The sequence below is a fragment of the Rhinolophus hipposideros genome (genome assembly GCF_964194185.1).
Source record: "Rhinolophus hipposideros genome assembly, chromosome: 4".
Lineage (NCBI taxonomy): Eukaryota > Metazoa > Chordata > Mammalia > Chiroptera > Rhinolophidae > Rhinolophus > Rhinolophus hipposideros.
Window position 1 is genome coordinate 7,525,067 of NC_138050.1, and position 25,193 is coordinate 7,550,259.

Genomic DNA, 25,193 nt, shown 5'->3' on the forward strand with positions numbered 1-25,193 from the left:
TGGGGAAGCAGAGGGCAGGAGTGTTACCCCTAAGGGGGCTGCCAGGGGACACTAGTGAGGTCACTTCCGGAAAATCCTTCCCCCCAAATGACAGCTGTGCTTCCTGGCTCCGAGTCACCATAATGTTAATAGTAAAAGCCATGATTTAGTAGGCATGTATCATGAGTCAGACACTTGACACATATATGATATTATTTCTAATTTTAAATCATGATGACATTAATAAATATGTATAATTCTGAACTATCCTAATGTTTCAAATGAAGAAACTGGTTCTTAAGAAACTTGCAGCACAGCAAAAGAAATTATTGACAAAATAATGAGGCAACCAACTGAATGGGAGAAGATTTTCGCAAACAGTTCCTCTGATAAGGGGCTAATATCCAAAATATACAAGGAACTAATGCAACTCAACAACGAAAAAACAAACAACCCAATTGAAAAATGGGCAGACGACCTGAAGAGACATTTCTCCAAAGAGGATATACAAATGGCAAATAGACATATGAAAAAATGCTCAACATCGCTAATCATCAGAGAAATGCAAATGAAAACCACAATGAGATATCACCTCACCCCAGTCAGAATGGCTTTCATCAGCAAAACAAATAGTAACAAGTGTTGGAGAGGCTGTGGAGAAAAAGGAACCCTCATACACTGTTGGTGGGAATGCAGACTGGTGCAGCCGCTATGGAAGGCAGTGTGGAGGTTCCTCAAGAAATTACGAATAGAACTACCATATGACCCAGCAATCGCTCTCCTGGGTATCTACCCCAAAAATATAAAAGCATTTCTCTATAGAGACACGTGTACGCCAATGTTCATTGCAGCTTTGTTTACGGTGGCCAAGACATGGAAACAACCAAAATGTCCTTCGATAAATGAATGGATAAAGAAGTTGTGGTACATATACACAATGGAATACTATTCGGCGTTAAGGAAAGATGATATAGGAGCATTTGTGACAACATGGATGGATCTCGAGAGAATAATGCTAAGTGAAATAAGTCAGACAGAAAAAGCAGAGAACCCTATGATTTCACTGATATGTGGTATATAAACCAAAAAGAACAAGACAAACAAATGAGAAACAAAAACTCATAGACACAGACAATAATTTAGTGGTTACCAGAGGGTAAGTGGGTGGGGGGTGGGTGATGAGGGTAAAGGGGATCAAATATATGGTGATGGAAGGAGAACTGACTCTGGGTGGTGAACACACAATGGGATTTATAGACGATGTAATACAGAATTGTACACCTGAAATCTATGTAAATTTACTAACAATTGTCACCCCAATAAAATGAATATAAAAAAAAAAGAAAAAAGAAAGAAAGAAAGGCCAACATTGGAGGATGGAGGTGAGGGCTGGAGGTTTGTAAGGGCTGCAGTGTGTGAGAATACCTAACTCATAGGTGGATGGGAAAGAAACCAAAGGACTCTAAGGAAACTGATTGGTGATTCTGTATTCCTTTCTGGATGCAAAAAATTGCAAGTAAAAATCTTGAATAGTTTTAGAAATTACTTTTGGTTTCACAGAAGGCATCCTTTCACCTATACAGCACTTTATATGACTTTATATGCTTTTCGCATTCATTCATTGGACAAATATTTATGGGGTGCCTTGTATATGCGGTCACCATGCAGGGCTGAAAAAAACAGACCTGGTCCCTGCCCTCCCAAAGCTTGAAAATATTAAATAAACAAAAAAATGTTGAATTAAAAAAAAATAATAAATAAAAAAAAAAAAGAAACTTGCAGTGCACGGCCAAGGTCATACCGTGACCTTAGAGGTGAGAGTCACACACGTATGTCTGAAGGTGACAGTGATGGCAGCTGGAGCAGGGGTGCCTTGGTGGGAGGACATGAGTCGTCTCCTTGGCAGATGAACACCTAATGGCACCACAGATCAGTAGAACGACCAGTCCTTTTCCGTACGTGTCTGTTTAATCCTCACCACTGTCCTGCACCTTCCAATAGACAACATGGTGGCTCATGCAGCACGGAGTCTGCAGGCAGATGCGCAGGGCAGATGACAGCTCTGCCCGGGTGGCGCTGACGTTGCCAGGTGCTGATGGCACTCTTGCTCCACATACGTGGGGCTGTGGATGTCAGTGTGGTGGCCAGGGTCCCGGGAACAACTGGCCTTGTCCCCGTGGCCTAGCAATGGCGTTGTCTGGTGGAATGTGTCCTTGGGTCCGGTCTGGCCCGGCTGTGCCTCTCTCCCTGAACTTGGACCTGGCCGGTGGAGAAGGTGGCCCGTAGTTTGGGTCCCTCCTCACAGCACTCTTGGCAGCGGCAGTGGTCTCCCCCTCAGCGCCCTGACGGCTCCCAGGCCGTGTTGTCTAGCCTTCCATTCCAGGAGTAGCCCAGAGGCAGGGAAGCCAACCAGCCTCCAGGCACCGAACACAAGGCAGGTGGAGCTGCCCTGGTCTGATGGATGTGGGCCTTTTCTGCTGAGTGTCTTTGAAAAACTTCTGTTAGGAGCCAGCTGGGGGCAAAGGGTTTGTGAGATGCAGTCTTGCTCCAAGTGGTACCTCTGTTTTGCAGCAGAAAGTTGAGCCGCAGACCTAAAATAACATGAACTCTGAACGTCAGATCTTCTCTTCCCTGTGGCTGGGTGTCCACGAGCAAGCCGGCAGGTTCCTGGGCACTGTGGGGGCCTCCCTCCTTCTTCACTCTCTCCTGTGAAGTGCAAAAAGAGCCAGTCACCTCTTAGGCCATGGGTTATGTCATGGGGCTCAGTAGGACACTTGCCCTCCGTGTAAAAAGGATCCTTCCAGAAGGGTTGTGGCATCTCAGGCTCCAGACAGGAATGCACTGGATCCATTTCACAGGGCAGCTCTAAGTGATTGGTAATGTCTGCTGGAGCACTGAGGTCACGAGGTCACCTCAGGATGGGGATACATTAGTCTTATCTACAGTGGGCAGAGAAAGAAGGTGGGGTGGTACAGGGCTGCTTGTTGGCCTACTCTCTGCACTGGCTAAGCTGCAGGCCTGGTGGTGTGTGACAGAGACCCCAAAGTGCAGTGGCTTAAACAAGGAGAAGTGAATGGCTGCCTCTCAGAACAGCCCAAGCTGGTGTGATGTCTGCTCTGCAGAGTCCCTGGGGCCCAGGCGTCACCAGCAATGCCATCATGCCTTCCCCTGGCCTTGCTCTTGACTTTATGGTCCAGGAGCACCGCTGGGGTCTCACCGTCAGGTCGATGCCCCCTGGGTCCATGCCAGGCACACCTCGTAAAGCTAGGTGATACCTTTGAAGGGAGTTGGCCTTTGGTGGCAGGATGTGTCTCTGTAAAAACCTGAGGAGAGATGATAAGTTGGCATGAATAGTGTCAGAAAGACTTTGTTTAGTATTTAGTCTGAACCCCGCCCAGATGAAAGTTTTGATAATAGGAATCAGAATCTTTGGTGCCTCAGGAAGCGGAGGAGTAAAAGGCGGAACAGCAGCTGTGGATAAAATGCATTTTAATGCACTTTAGGTTCACCCATCTGGGTCTGGAGACTGAATAGAGAGGAAACACTCCTTATCTAGAATCCAAAAGTGTAACTGCAAAGTTCAGTCAGCCAGAATCTCAATCTGTGTTCTGCTCCCGATTTTCATCATTAAAAGTTGTAATGGAGAGGACAGGTGGTAGCTCACGGGCCTCATGTTAAATTCTGGGTGTGCAAATTGCTACCTGTTTGGACAAATGGGAAGTACTTTCTCTCTTTTAGCTCATATTCCCTGCAGATCTGGGAGAGAATTCAATGAAAGACAAGTGCCTGGTCTCACTTAGTGTAAAGTAAGTGTTCAACTAACAGCCACTGTAGTTTCAACAGAGGAAACCTCTGGGTTCGAGCTTTTATACTCTCTGCACATTCAGCAGCCTGCAGTGGAGTTCTGGGTCTCTAAAGAGAGATCCAAGAGCCTGTGGTAAATACTTTCTGACTCAAAGAAAACTGTACTCATGTTTAGTAATTTTGTAATCTGTATTTATTTTCATCATTTAAAAACTATCAGATTCACAAATAAGCACATGCAAAGATGTCCAACATCAGTCAACATTAGGGAAATGCAAATTAAAACCACAGTGAACTATCACAACACACCTCTCAGAATGGCTAAAATAAAAAATAGTGATAATACCAAGTGCTGGCAAAGATGCAGAGAAACTGGAACACTTATAATTGCTGGTGGGAATGTGAAATGGCACAGCCATCCTGGAAAACACCTTGGCAGTTTCTCTTAATTTTTAAAATGGACTCACCATATGACCCAGCAATTGCACTCTTGGGCATTTCTCTCAGATAAATGAAAATTTATGTAACAAATAACTTATGCACATAAATGTATGTGGCAGCTTTATTCTTAATAGCTGAAAACTGGAAACTACCCACATGTCTTTCAATGGGAGTGACTACACTAACCATGGTTCAGCTGTATCATGGAATACTATGCAGAAATCAAAAGGAATAAGCTATTGATACATGCAACGACCTGGGTGAATCTCAAGGGAATTATGCTGAGTGAAAACAGCCAATCTCAAATGTTACATATTGCATGAGTCCATTTATATAACATTCTTGAACTAACAAAGCTAACACAGATAGAGAACAGATTACTGGTTGACGGGGATTAGAGATAGAAGGGGAAAGGAGCTGATACAAAGGGGCAACACACAGGAGCCTTGTGGTGATGGAATAGTTCTTTATTTTGATTGTGGTGGTGGTTACATTAAGCTACACATGTGAGAGAATTACAGAAAATCACACACACACACACACACACACACACACACACAAGTGCATGCATAGCTGGTAAAATCTGAATAAACACTGTGGATTGGACCATTGTCAATTCCTGGTTTTATCTTGTACTATAGGTGTGCAAGAGGTTAACTTTGGGGGAGGCTGGGAGGGAGGTGCATGGGACTTCCTTGTACATTTTTTCCAATTTCCTGTGAATCTCTGATTATTTCAAAATAAGTTAAAAGATATCTTGTAGGGTCACAAAGCAAGGAAGTGCTCTAACAAGTACATTGATGGAAGTATGTCAAAGAGACACCCAAGCCAACAGGAAGAGAGCCAGAGCGAGAACAATCTGAACAACAAACTAGTGTCATATTATGACCCGAAGTATAAAATAAATATTCTTGAGATAATATTAATATAAATAAATGATTAAAAAATAAATGGAGAAGAAGAGACAAATCTCTCTTGCCGGAGAACTCTAATTTATGCAGATATAATACTTCACCCTGAAGGAGTTGGAGCTTAATTCTCCACTCTTTCTAAGTGTGGACTTTGCATAGTGATGTCCTTCCAAAGAGGAAAATATGGAAAGGGAGAAAAAGAGTAACTTTGCAGGGGAGAAAAATGACCGACATTACCTCAGCCAGACGATCAAGGTCAATATAAATAAATCATGTATGTGATATGATGAGAATGCCACTTTACTTCTGTGTTCTTCATCCCCCAAACTCTTAACCCCTTCTGTGTTCTTCATCCCCCAAACTCATAACCCCAGCCTAATCATGAGAAAAATCAGGCAGATTCCAGCTGAGGGACATCTTACCAAATACTGACCAACACTCCAAATCTATAAAGGAAACAAGGAAACGTCTGAGGAACTGTCACAGCCGAGAGGGGCCTAAGGAGACCTGACAACTACATGTCATGTGGGAGTCTGGAACAGAAAAAAGACATTAGGTAAAAATTAAGGAAATCTTAATGAATTATGAACTTTAGTTAATAACAATGTGTCTGTGTTGGTGCATTAATTACAACAGGTGTTCCACACCAATGGAAGATGTTAATAATAGGGAAACCTGGTCCGGGGATGTGGGAATTCTCTGTACTATCTTCTCACTTTTTATGTAAATCTAAAACTGTTCTAAATCGGTAGTCATGAAATAGTCATGGCGATGTGAAATGTAGTATGGGAAATATAATCAATAATGTTGTAAAAAAAATAAAATACAACTGTTCTATAAAAATAAAGTCTATGACCAAATAAAAAGAAATTCAGGACATGATATGTATCATTTTTGAGCAACTCCTTGAAGCAGGCACTTTCATAAGGATTTTCTGGTTAAAACTATCCTGACCGTGGGTATGTTATTATTAACTGCATTTCATGGAATGAGACCCTGAAACTCAGCAAGGTTAGTTTTCCAGGGTCCCCCAATTGGGACGTGGCTAAGCTGGAATGGGTTCTCAGGTTTTCTGACTTTGATGCCCTCGCTCTTCCCGTTATGCCACCCAAGAACCTGTGCGAAGAGTGGTTGTTCAGTTACAGTTGTGAGACCAGTTAACCAGAGCTCCCCCTTCCTCCGCCATCCATCACTTTGTCCTCCCTGTAGGACTCAGCATAGTTGCCTGGGCCTTCCATATACAGGTTCTAATTTTTACAACCACGCAGGATTGTAGGAATTGTCTGCTCTATGTTAGGGTGGAGAGACCAAGACTCAGAGAGGTAAAGTAAGCTGCTCGAGGTCACTCAGCCAGCTGGTGTGTTTCCTCCAGCCAGTCCTGTGCCAGGACCCTAGCCTTTGACCTGCTTCAGCGTCCCAAGGACATTCGCAGGGGACAACCACATCTCTCCCCTCCCCATTTGCTCCTGAGCGGGCATGCCACTTTCCCTAATTGCGTGTCTGTCCACAGCCTACGGCACACAGGAGAATGAAGCAACCACATCCAAGTCAGGGGCTTCGGCAGAGAAGGGAAAGGTCGGGAGGGGGGCCAAGGCTAAACACATTTCAGAAGAACTGGTCTCTTTCTGCCACCAGCTCTTTCCTCTTGCACTATTTCTGCAGCTGGCAAGTACAGAAGCCCAGTGTGCAAAGTTCAAATCTTTTCTGCACCGTCAGATCAAACCTGGAAGCTGACAGATGAAAGTGCTATTTGAAGCTCCAATGTCAGGCTGAAGAGGAGAGGCAGGGTCTCAGCTCACCAGGCGTGGGTCCTCTTCGCCAGAACCTCTGTAGCGAGACTTGTCCCCAGGCAAACGAGTAGCTTTGGGGCCCACTCCCTGCTGCGCTCACTGGGCCCCATGTGTGTAGCACACTTTGAAAAGCATGCTTCTCTCCAAAGATGAAAGCTGATGTCAACCATTTGTTTGAATGGCACTGAGTCCCGGGTAGGAGAGAGAGCTGGGGCTCTAAGGAGAAATGGGCAAAACCTACCCTGAGCAAAGTAGCCCGAGTGTTCAGTTCAGCGCCCCAGGTGACTGCAGCAAGGCCACAGAGCACTAGTAGGCCCGTGGTGGGTATCTTCCTCCCACCTGGTCAGGTGGGCTCCACAAGCTCTTACACTCATTGGATGCTGCTTGGGTTTGTACCACATTAGTGATGGCAAGAGGAAACTGCTCAAATGTGTACCATGAAGAATGTGCGCTCTTCGAGGCCTTGCAGAGATGTAAGTTTCTTTTGTACAAGGTGGCAAATGAACTTTGCACACTAAATTAAATACCCTTATTGTCCTGTGAGGCCACTTCCTGTGTTTGGTGACCATGTTCAAGGCACAGAGGACAATTCCGAGCTGTTGATGTGACAGCCTCAGAGATGTTTGAAAGCTATTTCTTTCTTGTGCACTGACTCAGGGCCCCAGACTGCATTTCAAATGTCTCCAGCTGAGCCCTTCCCCTCCCCCTAAACATGGAGGCCCATCCTCCACTTATTGTCACACGTCTGCAAGTATAAAACAGGACCGATTCCCTCTCGGTATTAGAAAGGTCGCCTTGACATGGTTTAGGAGGAGGGAGCACCCAGGTAGTAAATAAGGTCTTTCATCACAGATACTGAATAATGAATGTTATTCAGCGTGAAAATGATGGCAATTCTTCACTTGTCAGTTGAAAAGGGCACAGAAAAGAGGGCTTTAAAAATAGCGACAGTGCTCAGTGTGTGATGAGGACACTTGGCAGCCTGAGGGCCATTGCCTGGCAGGGAGGCGGTGGGGTGAACCGGCTGGGCACCTCAGAGATGCTTGGTCAGGAAGGAGCACCTGGGGCTGGGACTGAAGGAACAGGCGGGTGTTTTCCTTGGGACCGTGATCTTGGGACGAGGTCTTGCTGTCTGACTTCTCTTTGAAATCTCAGCTTGCTGCGTATTTTCATTCACTCCTGCCCCGCCGATGTTCTTCCAGCCGCTGTCTCTCTCTGCATGTAGGCTCTGTGTTCATTTCCATCTTTACTGCCTCTCTACTTTAAACAAAGCCAGCTCACAGGGCAGTGGCTGTTACTCTTATTTGCCACTGTCACCCAGGGACTGGAGTGGTAGCCAGTGCCTAGTAATTGCTCACTATTCATTGACTAATCTGGTCCTTCATGTTAGTTTTATGAAAACAAAGGTGCAAATGAAAAAAAACAAAGTGGATTCGATCAATGCTCAGGTTCCTGGTTGGCAGCTGAAAGGACAGAATCAAAATTTCTACTTTAGTAGAATTTCAGTTATTCCCCTTTTACTCATGATCTTGCTTTCCACCCCTGATTGACAGCTGCTTACCCAACCCCTGCAAACTTCAGGGGGTCTGAACTTTCTCACAGGCCAATATTCCCTCCTTTGAAAGTGTCCTTGAGCTGCATGGGGAGAACTGAGGTGGCTGGGAGAAAGCCAGACCCTAAACTTCTGACCCTGAAACCTCCACGACTAGTCTAACCCTTCTTCCTAGATTCTGCTTTCAGAGAGGAAAAGAAAGTGATTCTCTTGTGTCACAGAAATCACTGTTGATAGCGTATCTGGTTGCTGTGATAGGTTAGAACATTTAAAAATTCTTGAGAGGGTGTTTGTGACTAGGTCCCAAATATTCAGCTCAAATCAAGACCTGGAGGAGAACCAAGAATATGTGTCAGAGGTCCCAACCCTGCTCCCTGAAAGGCTCTGCTTCCTTCCTGAGTTATCCACTGCAGAGTCTTCTTGCCAGGCCTTCCCGGGGGGTTCCGTAGGTCTCAGGGGAGTCCTCTCTCCAACAGGAAGCATCCCCACCAAGCCTACCTGGCTGAGGGAGGGGCGGACCCAAGGGCTCCCAGGGCAAAGCCCAGGTAAGAAGTTCCCAGTCTAAGAACTGCAATATGGTTTACTTCAGGGAGGAGAGGTCTGCGACTGTGCGAGCTCACATCAGCAATTCCAAGACAAAAATCAACACCTCTTAATGGGGTTAGTAACTGTGACTTCTGCAAATTAAACCAAATTTGCATTTCCTGTAACTCAGTCTTGTTTCATTAAGGTGCAGGGAAGCACAGATGACTGCTCCCTCTGTTGTGTGCCAGTCGCAACACCCCCCTCCCCCCCAGGGCTCACCCAAGCACAGTTATGAAATGGACTCATGCTCTTAACCTCCACTGGAGTTTTCCGTCTCCTCCAGCACACTGCCCATTTGTGTTCAGGGCCAACAAATTTTCGGTAGGATGTATTTTCATTGTCATTTGTTTCTATGTATCTTTTGAGCTCTCCTCTAATTTCTTCTTTGACCCAGTCGTTCTTTAAAAGTATGTTGTTTAATCTCCATGTATTTGTGTTTTTTCCTGCCCAACAAGTTTTCAGAGAAAGCAATTTCTCCTTGCAGCCACAAACACTGACCTGTAACAGACTAGTAACAAACACGACAATGTCTGGAAAAAATAGTAAAACAGCCACATTTCCATTTTCACTATTGTCCTACCAGGGTGCCAGTGATTCTCTCATCAACCACTGAGGGCAGCCAGAGCACGTGCATCATAAATTGGCTTTGTGTCGCGACTAGCACCACACAGGCACAGACGGGAACCAAAACAAACAAACAAAAACCACCCAAAACTGATGCGTAAAAGGCTGAAGGTTTTCAAATAATCTTCCTAAATTTCTTTTAAAAATTGAAGTACGATCTGCTGACTTCTCCCAGTGGCTCCTTTATTGCTTTCTCAGTATTGCAACCTGAATTTAGACAAAAGAAAAATTGCAGCTTGGGGCTCTGTGTCCTTCCTTGAGGTAACTGGTGAGTGATGATAAATAGATGTATTAAATGAACCCATCAGAGCAGTGATGCTGAGATGTAATATTGTTAAAATGGTAATATTCTCCAAAATGATCTAGTAGAGTCAAAGTCCCAGCTGGGTTTTCTTGCAGAAATTGACAAGCTAATCCTAAAATTCATACGGGACCCTGAATAGCTGAAATAGTCATGAAAGGAAGAATAAAGTTGTCTGACTTATACTTTTCGATTTCAAAACTTACTATAAAGCGGTAGTGATTTATAGTAAGACCAAGACTGTGTGGAACTGGCACAAGGTTATCAGTGGGCCAGAGGCAAGAGTCCAGAAATAAACCCTTACATTTATGGCCCATTTATTTTTGACAAAGATGTCAGGCCAATTTATTTGGGAGAAAGAATAGTCTTTTCCACAAATAGTGCTGAAACAACATGCGAAAGAAGGAAGTTGGACCCTTACCGCCCACCATACGCAAAAATGAACTCAGAACTGATTACAGACCTAAATATAAGAGCTAAAACTATAAAACTTTTAGAAGATAGCACAAGACCAAGTCTTAATGACCCTGGGCTAGGCAATAGTTTCTTAAATGTGACACCAAAGGTGCAAGCAACACAAGAAGAGGTAGATAAACTGGACTTTCCTCAACATTAAAAACATGTACTCTTCAAACTATACCATGAAAAAAGTGAAAACACAACTAACAGACTAGGAGAAAATATTTGCAAGTCGTCTATCTGAGAAGGGACTTGTATCCAGAATAGATAAAGAATGCCTACGACTCTATAATAAGAAGATTAATTTGAGTCTTTGAAGTCACGCGCCACTTTAAAAATGAGCAGAGGATATAAACAGACATTTCTGCAAAGAAGAAATGTGAAGGCCATTACGCCCATGAAAAGATGACTAATATTGTTCATTATGGAAACTCTAATCAAAACCACAATAACATGGCACTTCACACCCACTAAGATGGCTAGAATCAAGAAGAAACAATGACAAGGATGTGGGGAAAAGGGACCCTCCTACGTTGCTGGCGGGAATGTAAAAGGGTGCAGCCACTTTGGTAAACAGCAGTTCCTCAACATGGTAAACACAGAGTTACCCTGTGATGTCATTATGAGAATTTCTCATCTATCGAACTATTTTAAAATTACATATTAGTAAGACTAAAGCTTATGTCCTTTTAGTATGCATTTTCAGAAACCATCTTTTAAAACTGTCATTTTGGTATATTGTACATAATCTAACCGTAATAAAAGGTGGGCTGATTGAGATGGTGATTTCCTGTCATTCCATTAATTAATTAATTCAGTAGGCTCAGTTCACTTGTCAAAAATTGACAAAGATTAACGCCTAACAAAGATTGTTTTTTTCTTATGCATCATCTTTCAAGAGGCTAAAAGTATGAATCTTGAGGTTGAAAGTTTTCTCTCAATTCCTGTGTTGAAATATTTTTCCTGTTTCCTGCAACGCTGATGTTTCCCTGTCTCAGGTGGCTTTCCTCATTCCTGCTGCCATCTCAGTTCTCTGGTCAACAGGGACATGTAAGACTTTGGAATGCTGCTAGTTAAACTTCATTGTTATAACACAGTCATCCTTTAGCTTAGCTATTAGCAACCCAATCATGTGCTCTCAGCACTGACTTATTATAAGTCCCAGTGCCTCCTGATGTTCCTCCAGGGATGTGTGACGTTTTTTGCATTCTTGCTGCAATTCTCTAGCTGGTCTCTTGCTGTGTCTGGGCCAGTCTCTTGAGTCTTCTTCATTCGCTCTTGAGTTTCTTCCTAATACTGCTTCATCACTCCCACAACTCGTGGGAGCGGGGTTTGCTCAGAAAGAGATTTTGCTGCTTTGTCATGATCCCTTGATCTTTCTAAAAGAGTTTCAGCATAAGCAGGGGTTTTTGTCTTGTACAGCTCACATTCTGGCCTCCATTCTTTGCAGCTGAAATGGTTGGAGGCCAGCATGATCTCCTTCACCCCCGATGGGGCAAGGACAGGCAGCAGGAATCCTCCTCATGAGGGAAAAGGAAGGTGCCCAGAGGAAGCGATTCCCAGGCTTTCATGGGACTTGGCTACCCAACCCCCTCCGTGAATCCCATCACCCTTGTTCTTTCCCCTCCCTTTAACCCAGCTTACTTGTGCTCAGGGCCATGCATGATATGTGCTCTCTTTCCAAATTAAGGGTTAAATGATTCCCCAGTGAAACATGAAATGAAATGTTAACCCCTAACTGAAAACAGGCAAACAGGGTGTATGAATCTTCTCTGAAGCAGATCTGTCACTGCTTTTACTTTGGCGTAGGCCTGCTTTCCTATTGCACAGCATGGAAGATGGACACACGCCACCATTTACCAGCTTGTATACCGTGGCTGTGATGAGGGAGTATTCATGGAATACCTCAAATTATGCAATATCCCTCAGGCAGAACTTCTGAGTAGCCCTCCATCTTTGGGGCTTCCCTCTCGGGCAACAAGGGCCCCAGGTGAAGACTAGATGGGATGCCAGCTGCCCCATGCTCCCCAATCTCAGGTGGAAGTCTCTGGAAGGCTTTCAGCATTTCTGACATTGCTTCAGAGATGGGGCTGCTTTGAGTTGTGGAGTGTAAAATACTACTTGACAGGCTTAAGCTATGTATACATCAGTTTGCAACGTGTGAGGACATACGAAATGGGATATCCTCCCCACTAGGCTCTGCACACACACACACACACACACACACACACACACACACACACACACACTTAGACTGGAGCCTTAAGAATTGATTTTCCTCACTCAGGCTCTCATTAAACTGTAAATATTGTCACACCCGATGCCAATAGAGTGGATTACAGTGCTCTTAAGAAAACCAAATATATTAAGCCTTCACCCCGAGTCCTTAAATCAGCATTTCTCAATGTGGGGCCATAGATAGCCTTCGTCACGTCACGTAATTACCTGGGCAGTTGGTTAATTTGTTAGACACACCTTCTAGAGGCCCCACCTCAGACTTACTGCCTTCAAATCTTTAGGTACAGAAGTGTGGAGTTTGCATTTCAAACAAACTTACTTTGCACAGGGGTTTAAGACAAGGAAGTGCTGGGCGGAAGTCTGACTCCACCATTCTAACCCCTGGGGAATTCAACTGTCCCTTTGTTTCTAAGGGTATGTGACAGTGAAAGAATGATTGATGAATGTAATCTCCTCATACTAAATAAGGAAATGAAGTAAGTGTTCAATTTTTTCCACCACAGTGCTGCTTTAAGATGTCCGTGGGCCATTTTAATAGGATTCAGTTTACAAAATCTGATTCATGTTTTAAGAACCCACAGATTGCATCATTTAAGGTACTCCTTCCTTGCACATCCACGGTCTACCTTTCACTTCCCTCTCTCACCCCCCTGCCAGTCTATGACCTCCATAATTACATCCCTCCTCTAAGCCAGCCCTTCTCAACCTCTGCTGCATGCCAGAACCCGCAGAAGAGCTTTGAAAATACCAACACCCAGGTGACAACGCAGACCAACTGCTTATGAATTTCTGGGTGTGGGACCCAAGTACCAATATATATATTTTTAAAGATTTTTATTGAGGAAGGGGAACAGGACTTTATTGGGGAACAGTGTGTACTTCCAGGACTTTTTTTTTTTCCAAGTTAAGTTTTTGTCCTTTCAATCTTAGTTGTGGAAGGTGCCATTCAGCTTCAAGTTGTTGTCCTTTCAATCTTAGTTGTGGAGGGCGCAGCTCAGCTCCAGGTCCAGTTGCCACTGCTAGTTGCAGGGGGCACTGCCCACCATCCCTTGTGGGAGTCAAGGAATTGAACTGGCAACCTTGTGGTTGAGAGCCCACTGGCCCATGTGGGAACCGAACCGGCAGCCTTGGGAGTTAGGAGCACGGAGCTCTAACCGCCTGAGCCACCGGGCCGGCCCCCCAAGTACCAATATTTTGAAAGCTGTCAGATGAAAAATGTTCAGCTGAAGTTGAAGCCACTGTTCTGAGGGGACACCTCACCCATGTCTAATAGCTGCCCAGCCCATCCACATCTGGAGCTGTGCTTGTGCCTCTACATTCCTCCCCACCCGTTGGAATGCACTGTTCCAGGACTCCATCCAACCCTGGGCTCCATCACCCCAAAATAGGCATTGTCCCACTGCCACCTTGCAGACAGACTCTCCACCGCCAGTAAAGTCATGCCATTTGGCTCTTGGCTGGGTCAGCTTGTTCTGTTCCCCAGCCCACATAGACTCAAGCTTCCAGCTTGCTGCCTGGGCTGCCTGCCCTCCCTCACTCAGCCACGCTTTCTACCCCGAGTCACAGAGCTCCCCCCATCAGGATCACACTTTAAAACCCACCATGTCCTCATGTCCATGAACCATTTCAGTCACTTGAGAGTTAGGTGAGTGGGTGACTCAGCTGACATTCTGTGTTAACAATTAAGAAATCTGTGTGCGTTCCACCCAGATCCTCTGAAAACTGGTCATCTCCAGGGGCCCAGAGAAGCAAAAGAGTGGTCTTAGCTCCCTGGGGAGGTGAAGCTGGCAAGAGCCTTGCTAAGGACCAAGGATCAGCCAAGTTGGCAAAGAAACAGCGCCAAGCAAATTCACTCGTCAGGGAACATACTGAGCCCCGACAGTGCATGTGAAGCCCAGGGTGTTGGGGATACAAAGGGGCAGGGGGATAAAAGCAGATTATACTCCTGTCCTCAGAGCTTCCCTTTGGATAAGGGGGGCCCTCAGGGAAGCAGTCAGGTGGATACACGTAAGATGTAAAGAGGAGGTGATGGTGGGAGAACTCAGCGTAATGAGACTTGATAGAGACTGGGGAAGGTTGATAGGTAAATACAGTATGTGCAGCTAACTAGGTGGGGGCTGAGCAGCAGGTAGGCTGGAGGGTTCCATTTGTGCAAAGAATGCAGGGGAGGAGGTAGCACGCTGTGGTCGAGAGCTGGCAAGAACAGGCAGAGCCTCATAACCACGTCCCCAGAGCAACGAAAAGACGCACGTGCTCCCAGCAGATCGGCACTCTATTTCCTTGTTTATTTTTTAAATTTATTTTTTAACTATAGTTGACATGCAGTGTTATAGTAGTTTCATGTGTACAACATAGTGATGAATTATTTAGATGCCTTGTGAAGTGATCACCACAATAAGTCTAGTACCAATCTGTCAGTGTACATAGTTATGATATTATTGACTGTATTCCCTATACTGTACATTACGTCCCTGTGACTTATTTTATAACTGGGCTTCATACTTTTTAATCCCCTTCCTCTCTTCGCCCATCCCATCCCTCCTGTGTGGTTACCAGGTGTTTGTTCTCTAAAAGCACACCTGCTAGAAAGGGTGGGTGGCCATGGCCTGGAAACATGACAGTGGTTGAGAAAGGACCACCGCGGGGAACACATGCGTGGGGCAGAGGGGGATGAGGGGCAGGGCAGCAGGCCCGCCCAAGCCCCTTTCCTGCTACAGCCAGGCTGCCTCGGGGCACTTTCTGGGCTTCAGCTGGCTTATCTAGAAGTGAGGGTGGGCAGCTCCAGGCCCACCTCTCCGTGGAGCCTTCCAGACCTCACTTCCCCCTGCTCCTCACTCACTGCTCCTGCTGGGATCCCCGAGCCCTGGGCTGTGACACTCTACCAGAGCAGTGCTCGCTTGGTCCTAGCTCGTGTTCCGAGTAGCCTCATGTGTATATCTTGACTCCTCGAAGCTTTTGCTGTGGGCCTGCCAGCCTTGTTCTTGGCATTTACAGATAGGAAGCTGAGATCAGCTAACCAGGAAGTGACCAAGTCCCTTCCACAGGCTGCAAAGCCAGGTTGTGTCCCGCTCCCATGCCCGCAGTCTAGCTGCTTCTCTCTACACATTAACAAGTGCTGCTCACAAGCCCCTCACATCTTGTCCCTTCTTCATGGGGACTGCCCGTCTACAAGCCTCACACGGCTCCCCATGGTAAGCTCCAGGCATCAGGCACCACGATTGCTGTGTTCTCAGTTTATTCCAGGCTGGCACAGTGCCTGGCCAGAGCTGGCCTCATGTGCCTTTGGAGAATCCATAATGGCGTTCAGGGATTTTATTTTCTGACATGGTGTCTCCTGTCAGAAGTACTATAGGAACCGAAGGGGACCTTGGAGAGTTACCTCATCCACAGAAGACTGCTCCCTCCTGGTAGGGCAGAGTTCTGGACCCTTGTAGCGAGCACCCAATTTCTTCTGGTGTCTTCAATTCTCAAACCTGCTGGACCCGAATTTCTTTTGTCTCCCATTATGGCTCATTGTAGGTGGAAGAATCTGTTTCTGACTTTTCACCAAAATGATCTTTTAAATGCATTTCTAAGAAACCCTGGTTTCCAGCTCAGCTGACCTACTTCTGCCATCTTAGTATTTCATCTCAGGGCTCCTCAGGCAGAAAAGCTGTGGTCTGTCTTTCTTCCTTTCTCTTCATCTTCCCTCTTTCCCTCCCTCCCCCCTCCTTTCCTCAGACCCTCTCTTTGTTCCCTTCCTTCTCTCCTTCCTTCCTTTTTTCCTTCCTTCTTTCCTTCCTTCCTTCCTTCCTTCCTTCCTTCCTTCCTTCCTTCCTTCCTTCCTTCCTTCCTTCCTTCCTTCCTAAAGTAGGCCATAAATATACTTAAAATAATTAAACATGCAGGAGGGAATGGACAAGATAAAATGTACATATCTCTGTCCTTACAATTCCGTCTCTGGACTCATTCTTGGGAAGCTACGAGCCTTTCTTCCTCTTTCTTGTTTTAAAGCTCTTATGGTGATTCCTTACAACCCCATTTTTTATCTTTCTGAGCAGATTGTCCATAGACTGATAAATAGTATCTGTGGACAATTTTGCTCTGAAAGCCAGAGAATTTTGCCTCATACTGCCTCTCACCTTCTCCTCCTCCTCCTTTCCTTTCCAGATTTTTGTTATAGCATTATTTTTATTTCTTCTAAAAGTCACCTTTATAGCTTTAAATAATTTGCATAAAACCCACTTTCAGGATTCATTCGCCTCGGATTGCATCTATGGACCTCCAGTTTTAGAGATGTAGTTTCCATCGGTTATATCAATTTCACCTTGTCTAGGCTTGTAAACTTGACATCCAGTTTTGAGATGTCTAAATATGAAAGACTAAATATGTCTTTCCTACTTTACTTTTAAGTTGATTTTAAACATTAAAATTGCACAAATAGATCTATACTATCAAAACTATAAAAAAAATCATTGCATAAATGAAAGCCTTATTGAATCTCTAGAGAAGAAAATAAATTTTTTCACCATCAAGATCTTGCTTCTGAAAGGAGAATTATCCAAGATTCAAGTTAGAATGCTTTTCTTTTATCCATATCTGACTCAGTGACTATTGCTTATTTTTCCCTTATCATTCTCCTTCTTTTGTTCCTTTTTCTGTTTTGCTAATATGCATGCAGGAGCTTTGTTTGTATAAAGTTCATGAAAATGCACACTTTTTCTGAGTCTTTGTATACCCCCAAATGTCTTTCTTTTACTCTCGTTTGCTTGATATTTCTTTTGGCTTTTTACTTTTTTCTTGGTACCTATTGAGGCATGATTTGCTTACAGTAAAAGAAAACAAATCGTAAGTGTATGGCAGGATGAATGTTTTTATGTAACCAGCACCCATATTGAGATACAGAACATTTTCATCACCCAGAAATTTCCTTTGGGGGTTAGAGCTACGGCCTCAGCAACTCAGGCAACTACTGTGGTTCTCTCACCACAGTTTACCTTTGCCTGCTTTAGAACTTCATATGAGTTAAATCACCCCATTTCTACTCCATATTTGCTTTCTTTCATTCAACATATTAACAATAAGATTATTTATGTTGCTGTGTATATCTGTAGTTTGTGCTTATAAGATGGCTGTGTAGTAAGTAGTTTATCCAGTCTCTTGTTGACAGACATTTGGGTTTTTTCCAAGACTTGGCTATTAGAAACAAGTCTGCTATGAACATTTTTGTAAATGGCTTTTTCTGTGACCATCTCTTGGTACACTATACATGTAGTACATATGTAACGTTTGAGCCATTCACACTCTTTGTAGTCAATCTACTTCATTCACACTTGTTATTGTCAGTCCTTGCAATTTTCGTCATCCTAGTGAGTATCTCATTGTGGGTTTAATTTGCATTTTTCTGATAAGTAATGATGTTGAATACCAATTGATATGTTTATTGGCCATTCAGATATCCTTTGATTGATCATTTGGGAGATACAATTCCAGGTTCGAAATAACTTTCAGCCCATTGAAGCAATTGCTTTGTTGTCATTGATGAGATGACTGTGGACAATTTTATTCTTGTTTTTATGTAAGCCACTGCTTTTATCCCTCTGGGAGTTTTCAAACCATCTCTCCATTGTTGCAGTCCTGTAGTTTTACCAGGATGAGGGTAGGGTATTTTTGTTTTTTGTTTTTTCCCCATTAAAATTGCTGGCTTCCCAGGGTCCTTTCAATGTGAAAATTCCTGTATTTCTTCAGCGAAGGACATGTACTTCTCTGAGTTATTTATTTCTTTCCTCACCTCCATTTTCTTTAGACAGATATTAGGTTACCTGGATTTTTCCTCTACCTCTTTTAATTTTTCTCTCATTTTTTCTGCCTTAAGTCCTGGGAGACTTTCTTGACTTTATGTGTGACACAATCATCAAGTCAAAGGAACTTTTGTCTTCCAAGAGACCCCTAGAGCACGAATCACTGGTTCCTTGTGGGACAAATGACCATGGGATTAAAAAGACTCATCACGCCCCACTTCCTCATTGTAGATGAGCAAAATGAACAACAACATTTAGACAAAGAGGTGAGCTACTTAGTGAAGGTCATCCAGTGTGAGGAGCAGAGTCAGGGCGAGATCACCCAATTGATTTCCCATCACACTATGAAGAATGACCCCAGAGGGGAGAAAACTTAGTGGGGTCCCTTCAGGGTTGCATTAGGTCATGACCTATTTTGTATAGAAACTCTCTCCCAGCAGCTGGGGCCTCCGCTGTCTCCCTCTTCCCATGACACCCTGGAGCACATACTTGTTCCATATGCTCTAACACCTACATGAATTAACAGGCACATAAGGTGTTGTCTTATTCGTAAACATTTGTGCCTTCTCTTCCCAGTGAAGCTCCTTGCAAGCAGGGACTCTCACGTTCTCTTCTGGTTCCTCCATAGCATTGCACTGACTCTACTAAGGGAGTGCCAGACATACCTGGGACTCTGGGCTCCTGCAGGTGGGAACATATCTTATTCACCTCTGAAATACCAGCCAGCCCAGCAGAATGCCTGGTGCCTAACGGGCACTCTATATATCTTTATTGATAGAGATAATTTTCCGTCAATGTGAACCAGAAGATCATATACACACCATTTTTCTTATTGGCTTTGGGGTTAGGAAGATCCTTCTCTCATTATCTCTGAATCTTCAAACAACTTACATAACTGTCTGACCCTCATATAAAGTAGGTCATTTCCATGGGACCTGGGGTGAGGAGAGTGGTAGGGAGAGATTCCTACTGTATAAGGTTATTGCAAGCATAAAATGAGTTCGCGATCTAGAATATCTGTCAATTGTAGGTCATAACAAAAAAAGCCCTGTTGCCTTCCCTTTCCTCCTTTCTTATCCACAGGAGCCGTTAGCCATCAGCCCAGTTACTTTCTCCCTCAGCCCTTTGCACGTGGGTCATGAGGAAAGACTTTGCAATCAATTAAATGGAAATGTCTTTAGTGATCGATCTACAGGGCTTTGTTGAAGGACAGGTTGTTAAAATTTAGAACCTTTCATTTTCTTCTTAATGAGCTATCTGGGACTGGAGGGAGTGATAAATATAGCCTTCCTCACATGTTTGAATCAACTAACTATGGAAAGACTTTTAGAAACTCACTCTAATTAAGCATTTACACAGTCTGTACTCAATTTTCATTCAGGCCTTTCTCTTTCTAATAAGCTACAACTTTCATTTCAGCAGGGCAGATGGCTTCAGGGACCCCGTCATTCTGTTTGAAAGCAGAAGCTGGTCTCTGCTCCACTCAGGACTGCGTGTTCACCCCCTGCCCCATGTCAAGAACCAGCACTGGCTTGTCCTCTGGCAAGCTTGGCCACCTAACCTGTCCACTCCCTGCCAGGGGACCCAAGGAGCCTGAAAGGAAACCCAAAAATGCAGGCCAGGGCTGCTCAACCACCCATTTATATTTCTAACAAGAACAGGAGCCCCATTCATTGCAACTTTTGACGGAGGTTGGAGGGAGGTGGGAATGGGTGGCGACCCGGCCTTTTGTTTTTAATTCCTTTAGTTAAAATGCAGGTGAAAGTTTCTACAATGACACATGGAGATTCAGTCAAGAAAGATTTTTAGAGCATCAGCAGAAATCCCTGTCACCTCACTCACATCCTCTGCGGTGAATGTTTCAAGCTTCCTCAGCTCGCCTCCTGCCCTCCACCCTTTCTTCTTCCTTCCCCACCCCCAGCTGACGTCCTCACCTCCTGGTTCATGAAGAAGACAGTGTGGACTCTCAAAGCTTTCATCCCCAAGTTGAGGCAGCCTTCTTCCCTTTCTCCCCCTTCCAGAGAGGACATGGATTTTCTCCCTCGAAGGCTGGTTTCCCTTCCTGGCTCTGGTTTCTGGCCCCTTGTGTTTTCTCAAGGACCTGGGGTCTTGCTTGTTACTTTCCCCCTTTTGTTTCCCTCCCATTGCATGTCAGTATCACCCAGGTCTCCCTCCAGCCCCCAGCCTAGCCCTGAGCCTGCCCTACCCAGGCGAACTTCTCAAAGGAAATGTCAACAGGCCCCCCAGCCCCTGTGTTCGCTGGGCTTCCAACTGCCCTCTGCTCAGTTCTAAGAGGTGACTCTACAGACAGCTTGAATAAAGTGACCAAATTCATAGCTAACTGGCTTACAGGCATTTAAAACTGAATCAGTTAAGATCTTTTGCTATCTCAAATTAGAATGCATTTTTAAATTAATTAATTAATTAATTAATTAATTCTTTCTGCCTGTCTCTCCTTCAAGATGAACCTGAGCTCCATCACAATTGTTTCTGAGAGGTGATGAGAGGTAACCTCTTTTCCGAAGATAGAATTTTCCTACCACCACTTTCACCCAGGAATATATTTCTTAACTATTTCAAGTGTCTGAAGAGAACACTTCTGTGCAAAAGCTTGGAATTCTCATTTTGTTCCTTGAGTGAGAAAAGATTAGAGGGAACCAGGGACTCCTTTAACTTCCGGGACCTGCAGCTCTCCAGGAATGGGGGCCCCGTTAAAACAATCCCTTTATTAAAATCAGTCAATTGCAGTGGAGTGTATTTGAGGGAAATGAGGGCAAGCGTTGAGAAAAAGAGAAAGAAGGATTTACAGGGTTTGGGGCAGGCATTCTCGGACAGGAGTAGGCCCCACACATCAGAGCCATCCGTGAGTGTGATTTCCAGGAGCCCTCCCTGCCTGAATTTTAACGTCAGAGGAGCCAGAGGAAACCATCCGTTCAAACCAACTGCCCATCTTTGTGGTTTCACCTGTGCATACCGGATTTGGAGGCTGTTATTCCCACATCTCCATGACAACAGAGGATTAAAGAGATTCACTCAGTCAGAATTCTGGGCTGACAAGTGCCAGGCAAACATTTCATTTCTGTTTTTCTCACGCGTGGTGGGCAGTGTTGATTTCTGGGCCAAGAGCTGGATTTTGTTGTGAGCTGGAAACAGTGACAATTACATTAGGCAAAAGTCACAGCCCATTACCCTGGGGAGTGCAGAGTGGCCGTCCTGGGAAGCTAAAGATCCAGAAAGCCCTTCTGTGTTGCCAGGCATAGCTCTCTCTGGGGATGGAGGGGAGCTAATAGGGGAAAGAAACTCAGATACATAAAGACAAATTTGCCCTCTAGGACCTCAGGGGGCGTCAGCCTGCTGATACCCCATGCACCCACATACACCCTCATCCTTTCTCTTTCTGCTCACCTCCCCCTGCAAAAGGGTGCCCCTCAAAACCCATCTTTCTTTTTGATATGCAGAGGTGAATCATTGCAAACAACGTCACCTAATGTTTTCTCCTGGGAAACGAAAGCTCTGAGCCCTGATTTTATGCACATGGAGTCACTATGAGTCACACTTCAAAATGTTTCTGAGTAAGTCTTATTTCCTCAAGATGAAACAATAAAATCAAAATTTTATAGTGGGAAGAAGCCCATCGTTAAGGCCACCAAATGTTCCCAGGATCCAGGAAACTTGTCACTCGGTCTCCTCTCCTCTGGCTACATCATGCCAGGAGAATAATTCCTTAGATGTCCCCTTTTTGTGAAAGAATACCACTTTTCCACCTAGTGCAGCAACTGTGATTGCTGGACTGGAATTCACTTGCCCGAGGGTAGCTGATTCCACAGGCTTAGAATTAGGTCATTGGGAGAGCCGCAGAGTAATTTATGTAAATGAACATAGAGCAATGTGCAGAAAGATGACAATACCTTTTTCCAAATTTCCTGAAAAATTGTATCTTGCAAGCTTCTCCATATGGCATTTCATCAGATTGGCAGATGTATTTGGATCATATCAACTAAAATGTGGTAAACCCCCAATGTGTGCTAAGTGTCATCCCTTACCTAATTTCATTTAGTCCATGCACAGACAGGGGTTCTCCGCATTTTGCAGGTGATGTGTCTGAGGGTACGTGTCTGATCTGAGGTCAGGTGGAAGTGGCGGTTCTTGAGTTCCCTGGCTTGTACTCTCCCACCTGCCTGCACCTCTGCATGGATGCCTCCCTGACCAGCAAAATCACTTCTCTGGCGGAGAGTTTTGCTTTGGCATGAACAGTTTCGTCACACGATATTGTTCTAGGAGCCGGGCAGATGAAACAGACAAAAGTGGACTCGTTGGTTGAGTTGGGTGATGTGCAGCCTTTTCAATCTCTCCTCTGCCTCTTTGTTCCTTGTGAGTGATCCCTGGGGCCTGTGGACTCCGCTTAAGAACAACCATCCTACAGCCTCCTCTTAGGCTACTTGCTTTTGGTTTATTTAAAGGATTGCACCAGAGTTTGAGCGCTCTTTTTGGTCTTTTAGTAGTTATCTACTGCAAAGCCCTCTGCCGAATCACCAGCTTCCCAGCAGGTGGACAATGACTCAGAACTGCCTGTTTTGCCGTGCTGAGGGAAAGTGTGATGTCAGACAGATGGGCCCAGGGTTCCCAGCTTGCCCACTGTGACTATTTAAATGCAGCAGTCCCTTCCATTCAATTCCCTAAGGGATAAGTCCTCCAATGGCATCCTTAAGAAGCACTGCAAACTTTTGAGGTTTGATAATGGTGTTGTGGTTATATCCAATAAAAAGCTTGTATCTTTTAGAGATCCATACCAAAGTACCTACAGATGTAGTGATAAAGTCATTATTTCAAAATTATCCAGGGAAGGGGTATAGGTGGGGTAATAGACAAAATGTTCATTTTGTAGAAGCTGGTAATGGGTACCTAAGAGTTTGTTATACCATTCATTCTACTTAGGATAGGCTTAACATTTTCCAAAAGTTTAAGATAGATAAAAAGATAGACAGACAGAAGGATAGTAAAAGGTATAGTAAAAAACCAAAACAAAACAAAATCAGAATTAGGCCCGTGTCCCCAGGAACACCCTTTTTCCCGTGCTCAACTTACTGTCTCTCGTGTCCATTGTGCTGTCTTTTACAGGCCTAGTCCTTTTCTTGGAGTGGGTGAAGCCTTTGGACCTGCTTCTCGAACTTATCAACTAGGATTCTGCCTTTATTCACAGCTTCGCCTGCACCTTTGATTTTGGCTTCTCCCACTGCATAGAATACAACATGTTCGTTTCTCCGCATGTGGCAAAACCTTCACCCATTTGGTTCACCATGGGAGATGTGAACAATTAAAAATTTTCTCCAAAGTTCAGATGCTTTATGATCTCCCATTTTATGGATGAGACAACAGAGGCAAAAGTAAATCATCCAAGCCACATAGCTAGAAAGTGGTAGAACCAGGCTTGTGAACTCAAGCAACTTGACCCCAGAGACAGCCTTTCCACCACTGCCGCATGTAGACACTGTACTTGGCAATTATAAATGCTCGAGCCTACTAGGAGGTGACCCCACAAAACTGAACGAAACTAAGGGAGCAATCATCAGTGTGGGGTTTTTTTTGTTGTTTGTTTTTTTAGTATTTTTAAAAACTGAAAAATAAAGGAAGTAATCCACAATCCCTACCATTCTAACAAAATATATAGTATTTTATTTCTGCATATATTTTATATAATTCTATTTATGTTCTGTAACTTTCTGTGTTCTGATTTTAAATATGATACAAGTATCACTAGCATTTCTTTGTATTGCCTTTGTCATAATATCGTTCCAAATGTGCTATAGTTTTATTACAGATCCTTCTCTTTTTGGAACTTTTTGTTGCCCCCAATTTTATGCTGTTTGAAATAATTTGGGACCGAATACCTTGACACCTATATCTGTTTCTTCTTTTAAATTTTGTCCTCTTCTGTAAATTTCCAGAGATAAAATTATTGGAACAAAAGTTAAATAACTTATGGCATTTGAGACTTCCTGCCGATTGAATTTCAAATGGATGTGATATTTTCTTCTGTGATATTTTCACTATATCCTCTCAATTGAGTGTCAACAAATATTTTCTTTCTCTTTTATATACAAAAATATGAGGCTGGTTTCATTTCAATTAATTTTATTTCTAGTACGTGGAATAGGGGAAGGGGCTGTGATTCCGGCACCCGAGGGTAGGCGGCGCTGCACCTCACTTATACACTCCCACACTCTCCTGCAAAGGGCAGCTATGCTCCACCTTGTTAGTGCTGTCGACACTCACACAACAGCTCAGACGCATGGCAACAGTCTCTGAGCACTCAGCGGATGTTGTGTGAGGAAAGAAGGAGCAGGAGGAAATGCAAGAGCACAAGAGCTGACTTTTCTTTCCTTAGGCTGAAGTCTTGCTGCTAGTAATGCAGTGGTAGCTATGCAAATAATTCTGGCCTCCATGAATTTCTTCTTAATCCTCTGTAACTGCTGCCTCTTAGTCTAAGAAAAATCTCTTTCAAGTTATTAGGGCTTGATTATATCTTTTTTCTATTAAAAAACCTGCACAATTTTGTTCTAATTATAAATGTAATTGACATGCCAATTGTAGAAAATCTGTAAAACAGAAAAGTTTAAAAAAGGGAACAAAAGTAACTCATAATCCTACCACCTCAAAAAATCACTCTTTGATGTAATCCTTCTGCTTTCTTAGTATAAATGTGAAACAAAATTGCTATCGTACTAGATG